The sequence below is a fragment of the Bubalus kerabau genome, chromosome 9 (assembly GCF_029407905.1).
Source record: "Bubalus kerabau isolate K-KA32 ecotype Philippines breed swamp buffalo chromosome 9, PCC_UOA_SB_1v2, whole genome shotgun sequence".
Taxonomy (NCBI): Eukaryota; Metazoa; Chordata; class Mammalia; order Artiodactyla; family Bovidae; genus Bubalus; species Bubalus kerabau.
This window is the reverse complement of record NC_073632.1, coordinates 28,127,576-28,153,194: the sequence shown is the minus strand read 5'-3', so window position 1 is coordinate 28,153,194 and position 25,619 is coordinate 28,127,576. Positions and strand designations below refer to the sequence as shown.

Here is a 25,619-nt window from a genome sequence, read left to right as displayed (position 1 = left end):
AAGGGTTAGGCCTGAATTCTTACCTTGTACCTTCAGAGGTTTTCATGGGACTCAAAATTGTAGAAAGAAATCCTTTAGGTAGAATCTCTTAGAACTGACTTCACAGGTGCATGGTAATTATAAAGCAGTATTTCTGCCTTGGGATTGGGGGAATATATATTTAAAAACACAGCCTAGCTCTAAACAGCAACCACTCTGGAAGGTCCGCAAGCAGGAACAAGGACGCTTAAACATCTCTTTTGCTCCCTCTGCTGGTTGCTTTCTGAAATAAAAAATGGGTGTTTTGACCTCTTTCCAGAAAGGCTGATGCATTTTAACTTTTCCAGACTTTGGGTGTCGAGACTTACCTATTTGGTCTGTTATGACTATTTTTGACTGAGTTGCTATGATTGAGTTGAGGCTTTTCTTATCAAAGTTACAAATGAGTATGAAATATCACCTAAAAAGAGATTATGAAAATGGAAGTTCCATTATTTTAACAGCTCAAAGGTTTTGAACATGGTACAAAGGAGAATATAAGATATCCTCATCTCAAAATAATATATCAAGGAAAGTATAAGCACTTACATATAAAATTAGTTAAGAAAAAGAGTATATAGTTAATGAATAAATTATTGGCTATAATAGTGTTATAGACTTCAGAGACTGGAAAAATTTCATAAGCAAGAGACAGGAGTTGTACTGAGATTCAAAAAAGACTGATATGGAACACAAGCTGGAGTGTGATAGGAGTGATTATTGACACAGCACAATAACAACTGCCATAAATAATCCAATCCAATATTCCAGTACAAACATAACCTTCTTCCTATACATGTAATTTCAAACACTACTAATAAAAACAACAGCATGCTCATACCTGACATAAAGAAAAAAAGGTATTTTCCAAACTAAAGTATGTGTCTCTTCTCTCCAAAAGCGAATATCCACAATCATTCAGCCATCATAGCTTTCTAAACTGGAGGGTAGTCAGCCCTTCTTTATCAAATTCAATTGCAAGCCCATTTTTATACTCAGCTACCTATGGCTTAAATAATAAGTTTCAGTTCAGTCAGTCGTGTCCGATTCTTTGTGACCCCATGAATCACAGCACACCAGGCCTCCCTGTCCATTACCAACTCCCGGAGTTCACTCAAACTCATGTCCATCGAGTCGGTGATGCCATCCAGCCATCTCATCCTCTGTCATCCCCTTCTCCTCCTGCCCCCAATCCCTCTCAGCATCAGGGTCTTTTCCAATGAGTCAACTCTTCGCATGAGGTGGCCAAAGGATTGGAGTTTCAGCTTCAGCATCAGTTCCTCCAATGAAAACCCAGGACTGATCTCTTTTAGGACGGACTGGTTGGATCTCCTTGCAGTCCAAGGGACTCTCAAGAGTCTTCTTCAACACCACAGTTCAAAAGCATGAATTCTACTGCACTCAGCTTTCTTCACAGTCCAGCTCTCACATCCACACATGACCACTGGAAAAACCATAGCCTTGATTAGATGGACCTTTGTTGGCAAAGTAATGTCTCTGCTTTTGAATACGCTATCTAGGTTGGTCATAACTTTCCTTCCAAGGGGTAAGCATCGTTTAATTTCATGGCTGTACTCACCATCTGCAGTGATTTTGGAGCCCAAAAAATAAAGTCTGACACTGTTTCCAATGTTTCCCAGCTATTTCCCATGAAGTGATGGGACCAGATGCCATGATCTTCATTTGCTGAATGTTGAGCTTTAAGCCAACTTTTTCATTCTCCTCTTTCACTTTCTTCAAGAGGTTTTTGAGTTCCTCTTCACTTTCTGCCATAAGGGTGGTGTCACCTGCATATCTGAGGTGATTGATATTTCTCCCAGCAATCTTGATTCCAGCTTGTGCTTCTTCAAGCCCAGCGTTTCTCATGATATTAAATAGAAGTTAAATAAGCAGGGTGACAATATACAGCCTTGACGTACTCCTTTTCCTATTTGGAACCAGTCTGTTGTTCCATGTCCAGTTCTAACTGTTGCTTCCTGACCTGCATACAGGTTTCTCAAGAGGCAGGTCAGGTGGTCTAGTATTCCCATCTCTTTCAGAATTTTCCACAGTTTATTGTGATCCACACAGTCAAAGGCTTTGGCATAGTCAAGAAAGCAGAAATAGATGTTTTTCTGGAACTCTCTTGCTTTTTCCATGATCCAGCGGATATTGGCAATTTGATCTCTAGTTCCTCTGCCTTTTCTAAAGCCAGCTTGAACATCATGAAGTTCATGGTTCACATATTGCTGAAGCCTGGCTTGGAGAATTTTGAGCATTACTTTACTAGCATGTGAGATGAGTGCAATTGTGCGGTAGTGTGAGCATTCTTTGGCATTGCTTTTCTTTGGGATTGGAATGAAAACTGACCTTTTCCAGTCCTGTGGTCACTGCTGAGTTTTCAAAATTTGCTGGCATATTGAGTGCAGCACTTTCACAGCATCATCTTTCAGGATTTGGAATAGCTCAACTGGAATTCTATCACCTCCACTAGCTTGGTTAATAGTGATGCTTTCTAAGGCCCACTTGACTTCACATTCCAGGATGTCTGGCTCTAGGTGAGTGATCACACCATGGTGATTATTTTGGTCATGAAGATATTTTTTCTACAGTTCTGTGTATTCTTGCCACCTCTTCTTAATATCTTCTGCTTCTGTTAGGTCCATACCATTTCTGTCCTTTATCAAGCCCATCTTTGCATGAAATGTTCTCTTAGTATCTCTAATTTTCTTGAAGAGATCTCTAGTCTTTCCCATTCTGTTGTTTTCCTCTACTTCTTTGCATTGATCCCTGAGGAAGGCTTGCTTATCTCTCCTTGCTATTCTTTGGAATTCTGCATTCAGATGCTTATATCTTTCCTTTTCTCCTTTGCTTTTCACTTCCCTTCTTTTCACAGCTATTTGTAAGGCATCCTCAGACAGCCATTTTGCTTTGTTGTATTTCTTTTCTATGGGAATGGTCTTGATCCCTGTCTCCTGTGCAATGTCACGAACCTCCGTCCAAAGTTCATCAGGCACTCTGTCTATCAGATCTAGTCCCTTAAATCTATTTCTCACTTCCACTGTATAATCATAAGGGATTTGATTTAGGTCACACCTGAATGGTCTAGTGGTTTTCCCTACTTTCTTCAATTTCAGTCTGAATTTGGCAATAAGGAGTTCATGATCTGAGCCACAGTAAGCTCCTGGTCTTGTTTTTGTTGACTATATAGAGCTTCTCCATCTTTGACTGCAACGAATATAATCAATCTGATTTCGATGTTGACCGTCTGGTGATGTCCATGTGTAGAGTCTTCTCTTGTGTTGTTACAAGAGGGTGTTTGCTATGACCAGTGCGTTCTCTTGGCAAAATTCTATTAGCCTTTGCCCTGCTTCATTCTGTACTCCAAGACCAAATTAGCCTGTTACCCCAGGTGTTCTTGACTTCCTACTTTTGCATTCCAGTCCCCTATAATGAAAAGGACATCTTTTTTGGGTGTTAGTTCTAAAAGGTCTTGTGGTCTTCATAGAAGTGTTCAACTTCAGCTTCTTCACCGTTACTGGTTGGGGCATAGACTTGGATTACTGTGATATTGAATGGTTTGCCTTGGAAATGAACAGAGATCATTCTGTCGTTTTTGAGATTGCATCTAAGTACTGCATTTCGGACTCTTTTGTTGACCATGATGGCTACTCCATTTCTTCTGAGGGATTCCTGCCTGCAGTAGTAGATAAAATGGTCATCTGAGTTAAATTCACCCATTCCTGTCCATTTTAGTTAGCTGATTCCAAGTATTATCACTAATAATACACTCCTTAGAAAAAGCTAGAAAATGACTAGAAGGGAGATATACTTGAGACTACTGCAGAGTTCTTCCTCAGTACGACAGATCTTTCCCTTCATTCAAGAAGCTCTGAGTCTATGATTTGTATCTAGTCAGACCAGTGAGGGAAGGACCATGAAAGTCTATTGTTTGGAGCCATTCAGGTCACTGTCAAACTTAAGTAGGACCTTAGTAGGATATCATCAATTTCAGTCCTAGAATCCCTCATGATCCATTCAGTTTAGTTCAGTTCAGTCACTCAGTCGTGTCCGACTCTTTGTGACCCCATGAATTGCAGTACGCCAGGCCTCCCTGTCCATCACCAACTCCCGGAGTTCACTCAGACTCAACGTCCATCGAGTCAGTGATGCCATCCAGCCATCTCATCCTCTGTCATCCCCTTTTCCTCCTGCCCCCAATCCCTCCCAGCATCAGAGGCTTTTCCAATGATTCAACTCTTCGAATGAGGTGGCCAAAGTACTGGAGTTTCAGCTTTAGCATCATTCCTTCCAAAGAAATCCCAGGGCTGATCTCCTTTAGAATGGACTGGTTGGAGCTCTTTGCAGTCCAAGGGGCTCTCAAGAGTCTTCTCCAACACCATAGTTCAAAAGCATCAATTCTTCGGTGCTCAGCCTTCTTCACAGTCCAACTCTCACATCCATACATGACCACAGGAAAAACCATAGCATTGACTAGATGAAACTTTGTTGGTAAAGTAATGTCTCTGCTTTTTAATATGCTATCTAGGTTGGTCATAACTTTCCTTCCAAGGGGTAAGCATCTTTTAATTTCTTGGCTGCAGTCACCATCTGCAGTGATTTTGGAAGCCCAAAAAAATAAAGTCTGACACTGTTTCTACTGTTTCCCCATCTATTTCCCATGAAGTGATGGGACAAGATGACATGATCTTCGTTTTCTGAATGTTGAGCTTTAAGCCAACTTTTTCACTCTCCACTTTCACTTTCATTAAGAGGCTTTTGAGTTCCTCTTCAGTTTCTGCCATAAGGGTGGTGTCATCTGCATATCTGAGGTTATTGATATTTCTCCCGGCAATCTCGATTCAAGCTTGTGCTTCTTCCAGTCCAGCGTTTCTCATGATATACTCTGCATATAAGTTAAATAAGAAGGTGACAATATACAGCCTTGACGTACTCCTTTTCCTATTTGGAACCAGTCTGTTGTTCCATGTCCAGTTCTAACTGTTGCTTCCTGACCTGCATACAAATTTCTCAAGAGGCAGATCAGGTGGTCTAGTATTCCCATCTCTTTCAGAATTTTCCACAGTTTATTGTGATCCAAATAGTCAAAGGCTTTGGCATAGTCAATAAAGCAGAAATAGATGTTTTTCTGGAACTCTCTTGCTTTTTCCATGATCCAGCGGATGTTGGCAATTTGATCTCTGGTTCTTCTGCTTTTTCTAAAACCAGCTTGAACATCAGGAAGTTCACGGTTCACATATTGCTGAAGCCTGGCTTGGAGAATTTTGAGGATTACTTTACTAGCGCGTGAGATTAGTGCAATTGTGTGGTAGCTACTTCCAAAGTCTTCTGTATGTCAAATTTCATTATTATCACTCTCACCCTGAGGATTATTACAGGTACTACACCACTCTACTTGGCTAATAAAGTGCTGCTAATTTGTCCTCGATAGACGTGAGCTACAATGTACCTGATAGTATTATCCTATTCTGAAGATGCTAGCCACTGCAGTGTTTTTCAACGTTGCTGCACTCTCCTTACCAATGAATTTCTTCATGTCTAGAAGTATTTTCTTTTTTTTTTCAGTTAATTTTTTGAAGGGTAATTGCTTTACAGAATTTTGCTGTTTTGTGTCAAACATCAACATGAATCAACCATAAGTATACATATATCCCCTCCTTTTTGAGCTTCCCTCCCATCTCCCTCCCCATCCCACCCCTCTAGTTTGGTACAGAGCCCCTGTTTGAGTTTCTCAGCCATACAGCAAATTCCTGTTGGTTGTCTATCTTGAATATGGTAATGTAAGTTTCCATGTTACTCTTTCCATATGTCTCACCCTCTCCTCCCCTCTCCCCATGTCCATAAGTCTATTCTCCATGTCTGCTTCTCCACTGCTTCCCTGTAAGTAAATTCTTCAGGACCATTTTTCTAGATTCCGTATATATGTGTTAGAATATAATATTTAACTTTCTCTTTCTGACTTACTTCATTCTGTATAATAGGTTCTATGTTCATCCACCTCATTAGAACTGACTCAAATGTGTTCCTTTTTATGGCTGAGTAATATTCCATTGTGTATATGTACCACATCTTCTTTATCCACTCATCTCTTGATGGACATCTAGGTTGCTTCCATGTTCTAGCTTTTGTAAATAGTGCTGCAATGAACAGTGGGACACATGTGTCATTTTCAATTTTGATTTCCTCAGGGTATATGCCTAGGAGTGGGATTGCTGTGTCATCTGGTGGTTTTATTCCTAGTTTTTTAAGCACTCTCCATGCCGTCTTCCATAGTGGCTGTATCAATTTACATTCCCATAACAGTGCAAGAGTGTTCCCTTTTCTCCACACCCTCTCCAGCATTTATAGTTTGTAGAATTTTTGATGATGGCCATTCTGACTGGTGTGAGGTGATATCTCATTGTAGTTTTGATTTGCATTTCTCTAGTAATGAGCAATGTTGAACATCTTTTCATGTGTTTGTTAGCCATCTGTATGTCTTCTTTGGAGAAATGTCTGTTTAGGTCTTTTCCCCACTCTTTGAATGGGTTGTTTGCTTTTCTGGTATTGAGTTGTATGAGCTGCTTGTATATTTTGGAAATTAATCCTTTGTCAGTTATTTCATTTGCTATTATTTTCTCCCATTCTGAGGGTTATCTTTGCACCTTGCTTATAGTTTCCCTTGCTGTGCAAAAGATTTTAAGTTTAATCAGGTCCCACTTGTTTACTTTTGTTTTTATTTCCATTAGTTTAGGAGGTGGGTCATAGAGGATCTTGCTTTGATTTATGTCATCAACTATTCTGCCTATGTTTTCCTCTAGGAGTTTTATAGTTTCTAGTCTTACATTTAAGTCTTTAATCCATTTTGAGTTTATCTTTGTGTATTGTGTTAGGAAGTGTTCTAATGTTATTCTTTTACATGTAGCTGTCCAGTTTTCCCAGCACCATTTATTGAAGAGGCTGTCTTTGCTCCATTGTATATTTTTGCCTCCTTTGTCAAAAATAAGGGATGCATAGGTACATGGATATATTTATGGGCTTTCTATCTTGTTTCATTGAGCTATAGTTCTGTTTTTGTGCCAGTACCATACTGTCTTGATGACTGTAGTTTTGTAGTATAATCTGAAGTCAGGAAGGCTAATTCCTCCAGCTCCATTCTTCTTTTTCAAAACTGCTTTGGCTATTCAGGGTCTTTTGTGTTCCCATATGAATTGTGAAATTTTTTGTTCTAGTTCTGTGAAAAATGTCATTTGTAATTTGATTGGCATAGCATTGAATCTGTAGGTTGTGTTTCATAGTATAGTCATTTTTACAATATTGATTCTTCCTACCCAGGAACATGGAATATCTATCTCTCCATCTGTTTATGTCACCTTTGATTCTTTCATTAGTGTCTTATAATTCTCTGTGTACAGTTCTTTTTTCTCCTTCGGTAAGTTCATTCCTAGATATTTAATTCTTTTTGGTGCAATGATAAATGAGATTGATTCCTTAATTGCTCTTTCTGATTTTTCATTGTTAGTATATAGAAATGCAAGTGATTTCTGTGTATTGATTTTTTATCCCACAACTTTGGTAAATTCACCTATTAGCTCTAGTAATTTTCTGATACTATCTTTAGGGTTTTCTATGTACAGTATCATGTCATCTGCAAACAGTGAGAGCTTTACTTCTTCTTTTCCAATCTGGATTTCCTTTATTTCTTTTTCTTCTCTGATTGCTGTAGCTAGGACTTCAGGGCTATGTTGAATAATAGTGGTGAAAGTGGACACCCTTCTCTTGTTCCTGATCTTAGGAGGAATGCTTTCAGCTTTTCACCATTGAGAATAATGTTTGTGTAGGCTTATCATTTATGGCCTTTACTATGTTGAGGTAGGTTCCTTCTATGCTCATTTTTTTGAAAAGTTTTAATCATAAATAGGTGCTGAATTTTGTCAAAGGCTTTTTATGCATCTATTGAGATTATCATATGGTTTTTATCTTTCAGTTAATACAGTATATCACATTGATTAATTTGTGTATATTGAAGAATTTTTGCATCCCTGGAATAAACCCAACTTGTTCATGGTGTATCAGCTTTTTGATATGTTGCTGAATTCTGTTTGCTAAAATTTGTTGAGGATTTTTGTATCTATCTTCATCAGTAATTTGGCCTGTAGTTTTCTTTTTTTGCATTGTCTTTGTCTGGTTTTGGTATCAGGGTGATGGTGACCTCATAGAATGAGTTTGGAAGTGTTTCTCCCTCTGCAATTTTCTGAAAGAGTTTTAGAAGGATAGGCATTAGCTCTTCTCTAAAAGTTTGATAGAATTCTCCTGTGAAGCCATCTGGACCTGGGCTTTTGTTTTTTGGAAGATTTTTGATCACAGCTTCAATTTCAGTGCTTGTAATTGGGTTGTTCATAATTTCTATTTCTTTCTGGTTCAGTCTTGGAAGATTGAATTTTCCAAGAATCTGTCCATTTCTTCCAGGTTATCCATTTTATTGCCATATAGTTGTTCATAATAGTTTCATAATCATTTGTATTTCTGCATTGTCTGTTGTAACCTCTCCTTTTTCATTTCTAATTTTGTTGATTTGATTCTTCTCTTTTTTTCTTGATGAATCTGGCCAAAGGTCTGTAAATCTTGTATATCTTCTTGAAGAACCATCTTTTAGTTTTATTAATCTTTATTATTGTTTTTTTTTTTTTTCATTCATTTCTGCTCAGATTTTTATGATATCTTTCCTTCTACTAATTTTGGGGCTTTTTGGTTCTTCTTTTTCCAGCTGTTTTAGGTATAAAGTTAGGTTGTGTATTTGATGTTTTTCTTATTTCTTGAGGTAGGATTGTATTGCTATAAACTTTCCTCTTAGAACTGTTTTTGCTGCATGCCATAGATTTTGAGTTGTCATTTCTTTCTAGAAATTTTTTGATTTCACTTTTGATTTCTTCGGTAACCTGTTAGTTATTTAGAAACATATTGTTTAATCTCCACATGTTTGTATTTCTTACAGGTTTTTGTTTCTTGTAATTGATATCTAGTCTTATAGCATTGTGGTTGGAGAAGATGCTTGATACAATTTCAATATTCTTAAATTTACTGAGATTTGATTTGTGACCCAAGATGTGGTCTATCTTGGAGAATGTTCCATATGCACTTGAGAATAAGGCATATTCTGCATTTGAAATGTCCTGAAGATATCAATGAGATCCATCTCATCTAATGTATCATTTAAGACTTGTGTTTTCTTATTAATTTTCTGTTTTGATGATCTGTTCATTGGTGTGAGTGGGGTGTTAAAGTCTCCTACTATTATTGTGTTACTGTCAATTTCTCCTTTTATGTCTGTTAATGTTTGTCTTATGTATTGAGGTGCTCCTATGTTGGTGCATAAATATTTAAAATTGTTATGTCTTCCTCTTGGATTGATCCTTTGATCATTATGTAGTGTCCTTCCTTATTTCTTGTAATCTTCTTTATTTTAAGGTCTATTTTGTCTTATGAGAATTGCCACTCCAGCTTTCTTTTGCTTTCCATTTGCATGGAATATATTTTTCCATCCTCTCACTTTCAGTCTATATATGTCTTGAGGTCTAAAGTGGGTTTCATGTAGACAGCATATATATGATCTCGTTTTTTTTATCCATTCAGCCAGTCTGTGTCTTTTGGTTGGAGCATTTAATGCATTTACATTTAAAGTAATTATTGATATATATGTTTCTATTGCCATTTTCTTAATTGTTTGGGGTTGATTTTGTAGATCTTTTTTCTTGTATTTTTTGACTATTTAAGTCTTTTTAACATTTTTTGTAAAGCTGGTTTGGTGGTACTGAATTCTCTTAACTTTTGCTTGTCTGAAAAGCTTTTTATTTCTCCATCAATTTTGAATGAGATTCTTGCCAGGTACAGTAATCTTCATTGTAGATTTTTCCCCTTTCAGAACTTTAAATATATCCTGCCATTCCCTTCTGGTCTGAAGAGTTTCTGTTGAAAGATCAGCTGTAAGTGTATGGGGTTTTCCTTTGTATGTTACTTGTTGCTTTTCCCTTGCTGCTTTTAACAGTCTTTCTTTGTGTTTACTCTTTGCTAGTTTGATTAGTATGTGTCTGGGCATGCTTCTCCTTGGGTTTATCCTGTATGCAAATCTGAGCCTCCTGGGCTTGACTATTTCCTTTTCCATGTTGTGGGAATTTTTAACTATAATATCTTCAAAAATTTTCTCATACCCTTTCTTTTTCTCTTCTTCTTCTGGGACTCCTATAATTCAAATGTTGGTGCCATTTGATATTGTACCAGAAGTCTCTGAGACTATCCTCTGTTCTTTTCATTCTTTTTACTTTATTTTTGCTCTTCAGAAGTTATTTCCACTATTTTATCTTCCAGCTCAGTGATTCGTTCTTCTGCTTCAGTTATTCTATTGATTTCTTCCAGAGTATTTTTAATTTCAGTTATTGTGTTGTTTGTCTCTGTATGTCTATTCTTTAGTTCTTCTCAATCTTTGTTAATTGATTCTTGCATTTTCTCCATTTTGTTTTCAAGGTTTTTGATCATCTTTATTATCGTTATTCTGAATTCTTTTTCAGGTAGTTTGCCTATTTCCTCTTTATTTATTTGGACTTCTGTGTTTAATTTTTTCCTTCATTTGTGTAGTATTTCTCTGCCTTTTCATTATTTTTTTTAACTTATTGTGTTTGATGTCTCCTTTTCCCAGGCTTCAAGGCTGAATTCTTTCTTTCTTCTGTTTTCTCCTCTCCTAAGTTTGGTCCAGTGGTTTGTAAGCTTCTTATAGGGTGAGATTTGTGCTGAGTTTTTGTTTATTTGTTTTTGTTTGTTTTTCCTCTGATGGGCAAGGCTGGGTGAGTTCATAATCCTGTCTGCTGATGATTGGGTTTGTATTTTAGCTTTGTTTGTTGTTTAGATGAGGCGTCCTGAACAGGGTGCTACTGGTGGTTGGGTGATGCTGGGTCTTGTATTCAAGTGGTTTCCTCTATGTGAGTTCTCACTATCTGATACTCCCTGGGGTTAGTTCTCTGGTAGTCTAGGGTCTTGGAGTCAGTGCTCCCACTCCAAAGACTCTGGGCTTGATTTCAGGGCCTGAATGCCTCCACACAGCAACCATTCCCCATTTTCAGCCAGTCTCTGCCAACAGGAACATCACACATGCAGTGCAAGTCAGCATCTGTGCTTTACCTCCCATATGCCAGGCACTGGGCCTGGTTCTGTTCAAAGGAAGTGCTCCATCCACCTATAGTTGCAGGTCATGTTTTCAATGTCAGTGTTATTAGCCTTTGGTTTAATATATTTAAAATGAAAGTAAAAAAAATAGGAATGGTACTATAATCCTGGTACCCACTATCTCATTTTAAACCTTCACTGTACCTGTGATGCATAATCAACCCAGGTGAGAAACTGAGGCTCAGAAAGGTGAAGTGACTTGCTCAAGATCACCTAGCCAGCAACTGTCAATGTCTAGAAGTACTTTCTACATCTTCTTAAGGAACAAAGTTGGGATATACCAAACCTCCCTAAATTCTTTGGCTTTATCTTTCCACAAGAAACCAATTTATTGAAATTATCTGGTAGTCTAGTGGTTAGGACTTGGCATTTTTCACTGCCATGGTTCCCTAGGTTCAATCCCTGGTGGTGAGCTCCTGTAATCCACGCCATGCAGCCAAAACACACAAAAAAACAAAAAGATAGTAATTTATTTCTGGCACTTTAGCTGCACCAGGCACATTCCATTTGATAAGTCCAGGTTTGAGGCCATCAGCAAAATAATCACTTAGAACCATTTCCAGGTGTTCAAGCTAGTCCAGTGAACCTATTTATTAAATCATTTTGCATTCATTCAAAATATTTATTCAGTTTTCATTAGGTATCTGACAATATTCTAGTCTTGGAAAGATGACAGCATTGAATAAAGCAAATAAAAGTATATTAAATAAATAAAGTAAAAGTACCTGGCATTCTAGAGTTTACATTTGATGGGGACATTTGAGAGGAGAAACAAAAAACAGAAGTGTTTTTAAATACACAGTGCTTTAAATCATGCTTAGATTGGGCCTCTAGAATGAAACAGAACAGATGAAGGGAAATTGGAAGCACTGGGGTGTGAAATTTTAAGTAGGGGGATCAGAGGAGGCAACTCAGAAAATGACCTAGAGCAAAGTCTTGAAGGACATAAAGAAATGGGTGGTGCAAATATGGGAGAGGAGAGCAGGCGAGGCAGAGGCCACAACAAGGTCAAAGTCTCCAAGGCTTGTTTAAGAACAGAAAGGAGTTACTTCACTCTGTATAATGAGCTCTAGGTTCAACCACCTCACTAGAACTGACTCAAATTTGTTCTTTTTTATGGCTGAGTAATATGCCATTGTATATATGTACATCTTATTTATCCATTCATGGACATGGGTGGCTGGACATCTAGGTTGCTTCTATGTCCTGAATATTGTAAACAGTGCTGCAATGAAATTGGGGGTACATGCGTTTTTTAGAACTGTGATTTCCTCAGGGTATATGCCTAGTAGTGGGGTTGCTGTGTAACACAGGAGTCCAGTCTGGTGCTCTGTGGTGATCTAGAGAGATGGGATGAGAGTAAAGGAGGGAAGCTCCATAGGAAGGGGATATATGCATAATTGGGGCTGATTCATGTTGTTGAATGGCAGAACACAACATTGTTAAAAAAATTTTTTTTAAAGAACAGAGAGCAGGCCAGTCATGCCAGAACAGACTGAGCAGATGGAAAATAACTGTTGGCATGATAAACTGTTGGCATGATAACTTCAGATAAACTTAATAGTTTTGGAAACAAAGGTGGCTACAAGTCGAATTTTCCTCAGTCTCCCAACTCAGTTGCAGGCTTGTTAATAACATGTGCAAAACTTACCATTTTATATTAGCAAATACTTCATAGCAACCAGTATTTCTGGTTCTCTCAAGTATATGGGTTAAATTAACTAGACTAATTCAAAGTCATTTTTTTCCATCTTAGTCAACTCACAGCAAGTTTATGAATTGTCTACTACAATGCCCCCTAAGCACCACAACTACAGGGGAATCATCAGTGAGAACTGCGTGTTTATTACAAAGTAGGAATATAATGCTAAGACTTACACAGCCTTTTCAAGAGTAATTAAAATTTCTTCTCAAATAAAGCAATGGTCTTCAGAGAGCTTATAAAAAAGCCTAGCAACATCTTCCAATTTGTCAATAAACATAAATTTTTTATAGCCTGGCTTTTCTATTTTTAACTGGCATGCTTTTAGGGGCACACCCAAGTCATAGCTTTTAAGTGGGTAAATTAATTATTGATCTCGCTCGAGGCAAATAATTACATCTGTATGCTAATTGACTAGTTAGTTTAAGAAACTGGATGCAGAAACTCTCCTCTCTTTTAAAAATTGTGTGATTCACCTCAATTATCAAAGCAGATTACATGTTGTAAAAACAATAAATAGGTTATAATATGGAAAAAGCATGCACTAATAAGCAATAACAACAATAACTTCTTTTTTTTTTTACAGAGCAAAGCCTCATTCCCTAGAGAAGGGAAAGCCTACCCACTCCAGAACTCTGGCCTGGAGAATTCCATGGACTGTATAGTCCATAGGGTCACAAAGAGTCAGACACGACTGAGTGACTTTCCAAAAAAAAAATCCTCATTGGAAAGTCAGAACTGCAACCTCACATTAATGGATGATGTTACAGAGAAATGACTCTTCACTGAAGTTTTCTGAAAATAAACTCATGATTTAGGTCTAATCATTAATATAGAAAGATTAAGTAAATCAAGACAGAAATAACAGAACTTCTTATACTCCATTTCAGTGAAAAGATTAATTTTCACTTTATTGGTTGAATCTAGTGTGTTTACCTGTCCCTGTTATTATATTAAACTATTTATAAATGCAATCTGATGCCATTATCATAACAGTTTGCAGGGGCAGGTATCATTATCCCCATTTTACAGATGAGGAAATTAGGTTCCAAGTTAGCTAGACATTCCCAAGATTACACATATAGTAAGTGGCAGAACTTTTGATGCTGGTTGGATGACATCACCAACTCAATGGACATGAGTTTGAGCAAGCTCCAGGAGTTGGTGATGGACAGGGAAGCCTGCCATGTTGCAGTCCATGGGGTCGCAAAGAGTCAGACATGACTGAGCGACTGAACTGAACCACACCTCAAGCCAGCCCTGCCACTCTCTCTGCCTTCTGGAATCAGGTGCATTTCCCATAATGCCTTTATCAAACTATCACTTAGCATCTTCCTATAACATTTCCTACATATTTTTCAGGTTGATATTTATTAAGAAGTCATTGCTGCAGAAAACTATTCTGGCTTCTTGCAAGCACTATATTGATCTATGTTATAGTAAAGAATTTAACAATCAAACAAACAAGCAGTCTTACTTGAAATTTAAACAGTGGGAAGCAATGTTTTGCTCAAATACCAAAGAAAATGGAAAGTTATGACCAACCTAGATAGCATATTCAAAAGCAGAGACATTACTTTACCAACAAAGGTTCGTCTAGTCGGGGCTATGGTTTTTCCTGTGGTCATGTATGGATGTGAGGGTTGGACTGTGAAGAAAGCTGAGCGCCGAAGAATTGATGCTTTTGAACTGTGATGTTGGAGAAGACTCTTGAGAGTCCCTTGGACTGCAAGGAGATCCAACCAGTCCATTCTAAAGGAGATTGGCCCTGGGATTTCTTTGCAAGGAATGATGCTAAAGCTGAAACTCCAGGACTTTGGCCACCTCATGCGAAGAGTTGACTCATTGGAAAAGACTCTGATGCTGGGAGGGATTGGGGGCAGGAGGAGAAGGGGACGACAGAGGATGAGATGGCTGGATGGCATCACTGACTCAATGAACGTGAGTCTGAGTGAACTCCAGGAGTTGGTGATGGACAGGGAGGCCTGGCGTGCTGCGATTCATGGGGTCGCAAACAGTTGGACATGACTGAGCGACTGATCTGATCTGATCTGATAAATGTTCATATACAAAATATCATGAAATATTAAATTAATGTTTTGGCTACAACAATATCTAAGAGATTCTATTCTATATATTTTCTTGGGCTTATATGTCTCTGTATTGTTAATTATACTATAACTGGTGCCATTCCTAAAAAAAACTATTGTTTCTTAGTCTTTGAGTATCATTATTATAATTACTACCAATATTATTATTAATAGTTAGACCTATGATTTAGATATACTGTTTATGTAATTTTTAGTTAAACAGCTTCCAAAAAAAACCTGTATGCAAGTCAAGAAGTAACAGAATCGGACATGGAACAATGGACTGGTTCCAAATTGGGAAAGGAGTATGTCAAGGCTATATATTGTCACCTTGCTTATTTAACTTATATGCAGAGTACATCATGCTAAATGCTGGCCTGGATGAATCACCAGGTGAAATCAAGATTGTTGGGAGAAATATCAATAACCTCAGATATGCAGATGACACCACCCTTATGTAAGCAGAAAGTGAAGAGGAGCTAAAGAGTCTCTTGATGAAGGTAAAAAAGGAGAGTGAAAAAGCTGGCTTAAAACTCAACACTCAAAAAACAAAGATCACGGCATCTGGTCCCATCACTTCATGGCAAATAGATGAGAAAACAATGGAAAAATGGAAACAGTGAAAGACTTTATTTTCTCGGGCTCCAAAATCAATGCAGATGGTGACTGCAGCCATGAAATTAAAAGACATTTGCACCTTGGAAGATAAGCGATGACAAACTGAGACAGCATATTAAAAAGCAGAGATATTACTTTGCCAACAAAGGTCCGTCTAGTCAAAGCTATGGTTTTTCCAGTGGTCATGTATGGATGTGAAAGTTGGACTGTGAAGAAAGCTGAGCACTGAAGAATTGATGCTTTTGAACTGTGGTGTTGGAGAAGACTCTTGAGAGTCCCTTGGACTGCAAGGAGATCAAACCAGTCAATCCTGAGGGAAATTAGTCCTGAATATCATTGGAAGGACTGATGCTGAAGCTGCAATACTTTGGCCACCTGATGCAAAGAGCCAACTCATTTGAAGAGACTCTGATGCTGGGAAAGATAGAAGGCAGGAGGTGAAGGGGATGACAGAGGATGAGATGGTTGGATGGAATCACTGACTCAATGGACATGAGTTTGAGCAAGCCCCAGGAAATAGAGAAGGACAGGGAAGCCTGGCGTGCTGCAGCCCAAGGGGTCGCAGAATAGGACACGACTGAGCGACTGAACAACAACATACAGAGGGAACTGTGTATGCTCTACAAGTATTATGTGTGTGTGTGCGTTTGTATTGCAAAGTAAGAAACAAAGGTTAAAGGAAGCTAAGCAATGTACCCAAAGTTACACAGATAGAGACTGAATCAGAATTTGAACTGAAGCCTGTCTGATGCCAAGTATATGCTTTTACCACTGCAATGCACTGCTTTCCTCAAACTTTAATGAATCCTTATAGATATCTCCAGCTCTAGCAGTTACAATCAACAGTGTAGATTTAGAAGGCAATGTTACACTTATCATTTTAGCAAAAATAAAGAGCCAGCTGATGTCTGGTACAGGTATTTACACTGACTTTACAATATTAGATTATATGTTTATATTTGGAAAAAGCTATCAACTTGTCTAAGACACAGTCACAGTTTGCTTCATAATTTATTTTTTTATTAACAACTAAACATTTAAGGCAAGTTTAGGAAAAGAAATATTGTTCCCAAAGATTTCAAGCTTCTATAAAGAAAATGTATCCTAGATGATATGAATTCTCCATGCAAATGGAGGATAAATTTTTAAAAAGAAAAACTTTTTCTAAATATCAAGAGGAAAAAAATCCCTTAAGTCAACTTTCACTATTAATAACACCAAGAACCAGTTTCGGCCAATGACTAGCAACTCAGGTAAGAGAAATTCATTTTCTCTCCTTATCTTTCACCTATATCCACCCACACACAATAATTCTTTTGCATCCCACCTTTCTTGCAATTCTCTCTTTCTCTCTATGCATAGTAACAATATTTTGTTGGTCTGATGCCTTCTTCTTTTATCTATGCTTCATTTAAAGCATGACTTTATTATTCCAAAATCTCCTCCAAGTCACACTCACTCCTTTTTCAGACCTTAGATCTCTGAGATGCCCATCAATCCCTGTGCTTGGCAATATGCAGCCTGTAAATCAAACGAGACTTGGTAACCATACATACTTTGAAACCTGTGCATGTGATCAGATGAACTTGAGAAAGAAATAGATGTGTAGAAATCTGGGAGGAGGTGTAACCCTTGGGAAAATAAAATTTGCCTGTGCCAATCTGTTACTCATAGCAACTTCTCCACAAAACCTGTAAATTATTGCCAGAGGACTTTATTTTCCTTGGAGATAACACTTTCCAAACTGTTCAGACATGATTTAGGCTACTTATTTTTTTTTTATCTGACTTCATTAAATTAAGGACTAATGAGTCAAACCATCATTATCATTTCTTTCCATCATCATCAAAATAAGAAAGGTAGTTTCCTGGATAAGAGGGTGGAGGTTAGGAACAAAATATCAGACAGTATTAGCCTGACAACAGTGGAGGATAAAACAAAGTAGCCTTACTGTAAGTGATACTTAAACACAGCTTCCTTAAATCACTTATTTGCACCATTTTTCTTCAGAAAAAAAGCAACCTTCCCAAAACTGACTAAACAGACATCACAGACAATCCATAACAAAGAAGCAGTAAAACAAGATAATCAAGATAAACAGTAGGACTTACACAAGTGACTGGTTTACACATAAGTAGCGAAAAATAAAGGTGTTTGTATTCTGTTTTAATGCAGTAGTTATAAGTAAGCACATAGGAAAATGCATGTGTGTGTGTGTGTGTGTGTGTGTGTGTGTTAAGTCACTTCAGTTGTGTCTAACTCTTTGTGACCTCATGAACTGTAGCCTGCCAGGCTATTCTGTCCATGGGATCCTGCAGGCAAGAATACTGGAGTGGATTGCCATATATTACCCTAAACCCCAGGTAATATTTATCACAACTCAGATGCATCTTAGGGAAGAGTAGGGTCTGCAGGTGGTTAAAAGGTAAAAACAGCTCTTCTACAAGATCTGGCAAGTGTGTTGTTAATTTAAGAGTGCAACCCAGGACCTATAATTGCTTCTGAAAAGAACAGGTAGCAACTGAGCACATTAACTGCCACCAAATATCTGCTAAAAGTGGTAATTAGCATCTTAAGGCTCACGGAAATCAAGACAGACATCAGATCAGCCATGTAACATCACAGTAATGTTTGCTGGGACATCAGGCCATCTTAGCCTTGTCTGAAATTTTTTCTAATTAAATTCACCTGCTTAATAATCTAAACTGCTTGTTTCAGAAAAGCATGAAGAATCAAAAGTCCACACTATCAGGTGTTTTTAAAAACTAAGGTCATTGGAATGTTTGCAATCAAATACTAGGTGTCATGTCTCCAAAAATAACCTACTAACAAAAATGGAGAAGTAACTAAACAGTCAGAATGGTCATCGCATAATCCATCTTCTAAAGCCCTAATGTAATCTTATCAAGAAACCACTGAACATCTATTTGCTATTATTTTAAACACCTTTTCAACAGATTGTTAGAAGAGAGCTTCAGGGCCCATATTTAAACGTGGATTATTACACTCACAACAGAAAGAAGAGTCAGGTGACAGCTGGTGTCCAGTCTGGAAGAGAAGAAAGAGAAAAACAATAATGAGAACATAAAGGGTGATTGAAGGCAGTCACCCGTGACAGTTACTGAAAGATCCATCTTTTTTCAGAAAGTCACTCAGGTCTATATCAATCAGCTGAAAATTCCAACTTCCCAGATCCCTCTTCAACTTCCACACTGCTGTTGTTGCGGCTTAGTCACACTAAGCCGTGTCCGACTCTTGGCAATCCCATGGTCTGTAGCCCACCAGGCTCCTCTGTCCATGGGATTCTCCAGGCAAGCATACTGGAGTGGGTTGCCATTTTCTCCTCCAGGGGATCTTCCCAACTCAGGGATCGAACCCAGGTCTCTTGTGTCTCCTGTATTGCAGGTGGATTATTTACTACTGAGCCACCTGGGAAGCCCTTAACTTCCATGAGATGATTTCATATATGCCTGTGCATACATGTAACTGGAATTTTATAGGAAATATACACATGAATGTTACAGACTAGAAATTGCATCTTGTTGACATGGTGTTTGCATAATAATATTTGTTTACAAACACTGCTTGAGTTTTCTGTTCAATTACATTTGGTACTTCATTTAGCATAAAGGTGTAGATGAATATTAGTTTATACTCAACATCATTAGTTATTAGGAAAGTACTAATCAAAACTACAATGAGATATTCTTCAGAATGGCTATAATTTAAATAAAACAAAATCAAATAAAACAGAAAATAAATGTAGGGGAGATTATGGAGAAATTGGAACATTCACCATCATATATTGCTGGTGAGGATGTAAAATGGTTTGGCCACTGTCCAACTGGACAGTTCCTCAAAAAGTTAAAAATAGAGATACCATGTGACTCAATTCTACTCCTATGTATATAACCAAGAAAACTGAAAACATGCTCAAATGAAAACTTGTACAAGAATGTTCATGGCAATATTAAACATAATGTCAGAAAGTGGAAGCAACTCAAATATTCATCAACTAATGAATGAATAAATGAAATTTGCATACAACCGAATATTATTCAGTCATAAAAAAGTAATAAAGTATTGATACATACTATAGCTTGGATAAATCTTGAAAATAGTATGCTAAGTTAAAAAGGCTACATATTGCATGATCCCATTTATATGAAATGTCCAGATTAGGCAGATCCATAAAGACAGAAATTAAATTTGTGGTTGCCAGGGGATGTGGGAGCATTGGGTATAGAATTTATTTTAGGGGTGATAGAAGAGTTCTAGAATTAGGGCAATAGTAGCACAGTATTGTGAATATACTAAAAACCACAGGAGTGTACATTTTAAAATGGTTAAAATGGTGAATTTTATGTTACATGAATTTTATGTCTATAAAAAAAGAGGAAAACAAAATATGTGCATTTTGTTTCCATGCTATCATTTTCTAAGTCCACTGTGTATAAATGCTCCCACAGATAAATGCATTCAAAAAGTCAATCAATGTTCATCTCTCTGCACTGACAAGCAGGATTGCTTCTAGATACTTCATAATGTTTCAATTTCCAAATGAATATACTTTACTGAACTTTATAAAACAGTTAAAGGGATATAATATAGACATAAAACATTTAAAATAGAATGTGTTACCTACATAATAATCTAACATGATATTCCTATGCTTCTTGACAAAGTGCAAACTTCTCAAATATTCCATACTCTTAGAAACAGAGAAAAAAAGATAAAAATCATATTTGATAAGATATATGAAAATCATATATGATTAGATATTAGACTTGTATGCTGCTGCTAAGTCGCTTCAGTCATGTCCGACTCTGTGCGACCCCATAGACGGCAGCCCACCAGGCTCCCCCAGCCCTGGGATTCTCCAGGCAAGAACACTGGAGTGGGTTGCCATTTCCTTCTCCAATGCATGAAAGTGAAAAGTGAAAGTGAAGTCGCTTAGTCGTGTCCGACCCTTAGCGACCCCATGGACTGCAGCCTACCAGGCTTCTCCGTCCATGGGATTTTCCAGGCAAGAGTACTGGAGTGGGGTGCCATTGCCTTCTCCATTAGACTTGTATAATATAGGTCTAATATCTAATAAGTCTAATATGGGTCTAATACAATTGGTCAGTATTGATCCTTCTATATGATATACTTATAAGGATAGCAACTCAGAATAGAATTTTCTAAACAACACACTCCAGTTCCCCTTCTTTAGATAGGCAATTTGTTTCCTTTAAATTTTAAATTGTTTTCAAAAAAAATGTTTTTAAGGATTTTATTATTAGATGTTGTAAATCTTACTAAGACAATGAAGCATTAAAACACATTACTTTAGAGTTAATGGATATACTTGCTTAGCTAACAGCTTGAATTTTAGTAAAACAAGAATAGTGATTACTTATCAATTTATTAACAAAGGCCAAAACATTACCCTCCTTTGTGCTTTTAAAAATCATCGATGAATAGAGTTATTCACATGATCAAATGAATAGAAATCCAGGGTTACAATTGTATTGCATGCTGGTAGTATTTCTTTAGCTTCTTCAGGATCACCAAGCTCAGTCACCCAGCAAACCATCCCAATTTTTGGAGAGTACCCTCACCTACGAGTAAACCAGGACACACTGTGCTCCCATCACCTCAGTAACGTCCCATATGCTTTCAATTCCATTCACCATTGCAACGAAAAGAATAAAATACTTAGGAATACATCTGCCATATGCTTTCAAATCAAATTTGCTTCTCAACTGAAGTGGCAACAGAGTGACAAGAGAGTGCTTGGGTCTGACTCTCCATTTGCTGTTCTGAAAGACAATCCATTTTAGAGCCCCGGGATATGTCTTTTGTCTTGCTTGGCTTCGTCAGTCACTTTCCTTTGCTTCCTGCAAAGAACTTAACTCATGTCTCAGGACTCACATTCAGAGCATTTTGCAGCAGTGCAACTGGTAGAAATGGCTCTGGGCTTGGCTGGGGTTGCAGGGGAGAGCGCAGGTTAAAAAAAAAAAATGCCAGTTTTGGTTGAACCGGATTCCTTATAACACTGAGTGATCAGGACACTTCTCTGAGGCCTGTGTCTCACAGCTACCAAATAAGGAGCTGACCTTAGAGATGCTTTCTTCCAGCTCAAAAATTGGACAGTTTTATGAATGAAAGGGAATTAAGAGGACAGGAGGGTATGGTTGACATAGACTTGCTTGGCCAATATGACTTCAAAGGATTTGGAGGAACTTTTTTGAAGGAATTGTGGGGCACTTAGCACTATTGCCTTCTACCACCGAGAGGATTCAGCTATGAGCTAATCTGCTGAAAGCTGCTGCAAAATGGCACCTGGCCAACAGGGCCTGCTGCCCCAGTTGGAGGCCTTACCCACTGAAGGAAGTTGCGGCCAGTAAGGGGCCGCTGCTTCAAAACCTTGCTGGGATCTTGCCAATAGTTACCATTTCTAGAAGGGTGTCAGCCCATGGTGACTTTAGCCAGCTCTGGCCACCTTAGTGTGAATCACTCTTAAAATCTGAAGGAGAGAAGTGACTGCTGGCTTTTGGCATACATTTCCTGAGGAGAATAACAGAAATTTCATACCAGAAACACTTTGTGGGTTTGATTCTGGGAAGATGTGTGCAATGATCTGTGGATGTCACCAGGCCCTAGGGTCCCAGTATGCTGTGACCAGATGGTTTTCTCAGGTGGTTCACAATCTGCAACCATGGGACATCGTGGCCACTGCAGCACAAGAGAAAAATCAGGGTTGGTAGAAACTGTCACACCTTCTAAAGAGCCTGGGGAAATGGAAGGAGAAGTCTGCTCAGAAACAATGAGCCATCTTGCTCCAACAGAGAGTATTAGCCCCAAGGAACACTTAACTTCTAGAAAATGTGTGTGTGTGTGTGTGTGAGAGAGAGAGTTGCTCAGTGTGTCCAACTCTTTGTGACCCCATGGACTGCAGCCCACCAGGCTCCTCTGTCCATGGAATTCTCCAGGCAAGAATACTGGAGAGGGTTGCCAACCCCTTCTCCAGGGGATCATCCCAACCCAGGGATTGAACCCTAGTCTCCTGCATTGCAGGTGGATTCTTTACCATCTGAGCCACCAGGGAAGCCCCTAGAAACTGTGTAACAGAATGGAAATAAACAAATGGTTATTCAGGACACCAACTAACTCAGGTTCTGCTGACCACATAGTCTGAGAAATTCTGAAGAGTGAAAAGATGTTTTGGAAAGTAAGTTTTCTCAAGTTAACTGGGACCCCCAGAAAACAAGAATACAAGAAAAGGATGTAGTACATTTTAGACATTTCTCCTGTACATTTCTCTCTTCTGTTGTTGTTCAGTCGCCAAGTAGAGTCCAACTCTTTAGTGACCCCGCTCCTCTGTCCACGGGATTTTGCAGGCAAGAATACTGGAGTGGGTTGCCATTTCCTCCTTTAGGGGATCTTCCCCACCCAGGAATCAAACCCGCATCTCCTGCTTGGCAGGTGGATTCTTAACCACTGAGCCATCTGGGAAGCCTTCTTCTGTTGTTAACTTACTCCAAAGCCCCATTGAGGTATATCGATGAGCAGAAGGCTCATTTACAAGCCAAAGATAAAAGTGTTTGTTCAAAGTAAATTGTAATGTTACCTATGAGGCCAGAATAGCCATACTTGAAGCTCATCAATAACTTTTGAGTCAGGTTTAAAAGACCAAACTGAAGAAAGAAAGACAAGAAAGAGTTAAAGAGCAAACAACAAAGAAGAAGATGGACAGATCTTTGTCTCTTCCTTATTTCCAGCTACTGAAAATGAGTAAGAAGGGATAAAAGAGACACATATTTGTAAGTATAACCTACACATTAACACTAAGGGATTTCTAAATATTGGAAGGAAAGCTAAATGTCACTCACCCTGAATATTATATTTTACCACCAAAATTCAAGTTACAGGAGTTCCTTCAAATTGGGGCAGCACAGAAAATAAAGTATTTTGCCGTAAGCAATAACCAGAGTGCATTCTCATGTAAGTATCATAAACTCCCTGCACTCTATGCACTTGGGTAGTAGGCTCAAAGGAACCAAAATAACTAAAGCATGATTTCTAAAACTGTGCTCTATAAAAATTAGTTCACTGAAATATTACTAGATGCTTCACAACAGTCTCTCCACTGACAAAAATAAGTTGAAAACATTCACTTCCTGCAGATGTTCAATGCACATTAGAATTTTAAAGACTTTTAAGAAGTCCTGCATTCAAATAGCTTATTTATCTTCATATAACCTAGTGTTTCTAAAAATTATTTGGCCATGGGACCATTTTTTGTTTAAAATGTTCTGGTATAGTTTTCCAAAGAATATAATTTAGAAAATATATATCTATAAAAATTAATGAAGCTGGTGTAAAGGCTAAATTTTTAACAACTGTAGACAAGGAGATTTCTTTTTCAGTTTGTATATGATACTAAATACAAGAAAATCACAACTTCAATCCAAGCTTTACTGAAGTTGTCTGCAACATGGCATCAGTCAAGAAACAAAGTGCTAATTCTGTTTCGGTCACTCACTGGCTTGTATATTGGACAACTTAACCTCAATGACTTTCAGCCTCCAAAACTGAGAAAATCAGATGCTCAACATTGCTAATTACTAGAGAAATGTAAATCAAAACTACAATGAGGTATCACCTCACACTGGTCAGAAGGCCCATGATCAAAAAGTCTACAAACAGTAAATGCTGGAGAGGGTGTGGAGAAAAGGGAACCTTCCTACACTGTTGGTAGGAACGTAAATTGGCACAATCACTATGAAGAACAGTATGCAGATTCCTTTAAAAACTAAGAATATGATCCAGCAATCCCACTCCTAGGCATATATGCAGAGAAAACATAATTCAAAAAGATACATGCCCCGAGTGTTCACTGCAACACTGTTTACAGTAGCAAAGGCATGGGAGCAACCCAAATGTCCGTCAACAGAGGCACGGATAAAGAGGATGTGGAACATATATACAATGAAATATTACTCAGCCATGAAAAATAATGAAATAATGCCATTTGCAACAATAGGGATAGACCTAGCAATTATAATGAGTGACGTAAATCATACAGAGAAATAAATATCATATGATATCACATATATGTGGAATCTAAAAAATCATACAGATGAAATTATTTCTAAAACAGAAAGAGACTCACAGGCATAGAAAACAAGCTTATGGTTACCAAAGGGAAAGGTAGGAAGGGAGGGAGGGATAAATTGGGAATTTGGGATTAACATATATATACTACTGTATATAAAACAGAGTGTCAACAAGGACCTACTGTATAGCACAGGGAACTCTACTCAACACTCTGTAATAATGTCTATGAGAAGAAAACCTGGAAAAGAATGGATATATGTATAACTGAGTCACACTGCTATACACTGAAACTAACACAGCACTGTTAATCAACTATACTCCAGTATAAAATAAAAATTAAAATTAAGAAAATAATTTTTAAAATATTGATTTCTTAGCAAAAAAAAAAAAAACTGAGAAAATCATTAAGTAAGATATGTGTGTACACAGAAATGTACATTGGTACAGCCACTATGGAGAACAGTACAGAGGTTCCATAAAAAACTAAAAATAGAGCTGTCAGGTGACCCTGCAATCCCACTCCTGGGCATATATCCAGAGAAATATGGCCTGAAAATATCCATGCACCCTAGTGTTCATTGCAGCGCTATTTACAATGGCAAAGACATGGAAACAACCTAAATGTCCATCAACAGAGGAATGGATAAAGAGGATGTGGTGCATATATACAATGGAGTATTACTCAGCCATTAAAAAAAATGAAATGAGGCCATTTGCAGAGACATGGATGGACCTATAGAGTGCCATGCTGTGTAAGGTAAGTCAGATGGAGAAGGAGAAATATCATATGGCATCCCTTACATGTGGAATCTAAAAAGAAATGATACAAATGAACTTACTTGTGAAACAGAAAGAGACTCACAGACTTAGAAAATGAACTCATGGTTGCC

The 25,619-nt window shown here is 37.9% G+C and overlaps 1 long non-coding RNA gene across 3 annotated transcripts in view; it reads right to left on the bottom strand.

The window, feature by feature from the left end:
* Positions 1–25,619, bottom strand: part of LOC129619662 (uncharacterized) — a 290,932-nt gene that overhangs the window by 190,755 nt on the left and 74,558 nt on the right. Inside the window, exon 2 of one of the 3 annotated variants that reach the window (XR_008698025.1) lies at positions 18,636–18,672. The exons of the other annotated variants lie outside the window; for them this stretch is intronic. This is a non-coding gene — a long non-coding RNA (uncharacterized LOC129619662). The remainder of the gene's footprint in view (positions 1–18,635; positions 18,673–25,619) is intronic. 3 annotated transcript variants of the gene reach the window in all.